Genomic DNA, 1,134 nt, shown 5'->3' with positions numbered 1-1,134 from the left:
TCCAGACTTTCTGATAAAATTTTAACTCTCAAAAGGTAAATATTTTTACAGATATGCAGATTCTGAAACTAAATGTTTTGATGAATTAAGTGCCATTTTGTATTCTATAGTAGTTTCGTTGCCTTTTAGGTTACTTACAAAAATTGTGGCTATTGTTTGTACTCTCTATCAAACGCGAGGATAGAAGCTGAAAATTATGAAGCAAAGCACTCTGTGGCCCATCGGGACCATCCGACCGCCGTGTCATCCTCACTGAGGATGCGGATAGGAGGGGCGTGTTGTCGGCACACCCCTCTACCGGTCGCTATGATGGTTTTCTTTGACCAGACCCGCTACTAGCTCCTCAATTGGCATCACGAGGCTGAGTGCACCCCGAAAAATGGCAACAGCGCATGGCAGCCCAGATGGTCACCCATTCAAGTGCCGGCCACGCCCGACAGCACTTAACTTGGGTGATCTGACGGGAACCGGTGTATCCACTGCGACAAGGCCGTTGCCTAGAACATTATAAAAATTTACAAGTATTGGTCTCAAAGGCAGTATTCTAATGTTCTTTTATTTAATTTACGAATTTCGCTACATGACCAGTGAGCACGCAATTTTTTAGTGACAGCCCGGCTTGTAACAACAGGTCTTATATTATCTGACACATGACCTGTTTCCGTCTTGAAGTACACGGTACACTGTCTAAAGCGTTATAAATTATACTTCTCATGGATATGTCTCGTTGTATTGCTCTTTCGTAAAGTTTTAGTGGAAAGATTCAATGAATTAATTTAAGCAGCTTGAAATAACAATCAAAGGTTCATGCTAATATTTTATTGTGGTTCAGCAGCACATTGAGAGAGCTACGATTTTCATAAACGTGGTGCACCTACGACTAAAGTTATGAGACTGAAAAAGTAATTTATACAGAGACCGCAATAAAAAAAAAGAAACTTGCAAGTATCTGCCCGTAGACACAGAAAGATATGTGGGTAATCTTCAAAAAAGTTTAAAATTCTCAAGAACTTAGGTGGAATGCAATTATATCTCACTGCTGCAGATATACTACTATGGCTGTGGCAGCGAGTAGTGTGTTTTCAGACTGTGGTCTTTGTATACATAACGTTCAGTATTCTTGGCGTATTGCTG

The 1,134-nt window shown here is 40.7% G+C and overlaps 1 pseudogene; it reads right to left on the bottom strand.

Moving 5' to 3' along the window:
• Positions 1 to 380: 380 nt before the first annotated feature.
• On the bottom strand, positions 381 to 498 carry LOC124620945 (annotated as a pseudogene).
• Between the last annotated feature and the right edge of the window lie 636 nt (positions 499 to 1,134).

Source organism: Schistocerca americana, chromosome 6 (genome assembly GCF_021461395.2).
Source record: "Schistocerca americana isolate TAMUIC-IGC-003095 chromosome 6, iqSchAmer2.1, whole genome shotgun sequence".
NCBI classification, from domain to species: domain Eukaryota; kingdom Metazoa; phylum Arthropoda; class Insecta; order Orthoptera; family Acrididae; genus Schistocerca; species Schistocerca americana.
The sequence above is the reverse complement of the archived record's forward strand: the minus strand, read 5'-3'. Positions and strand labels throughout refer to the sequence as shown.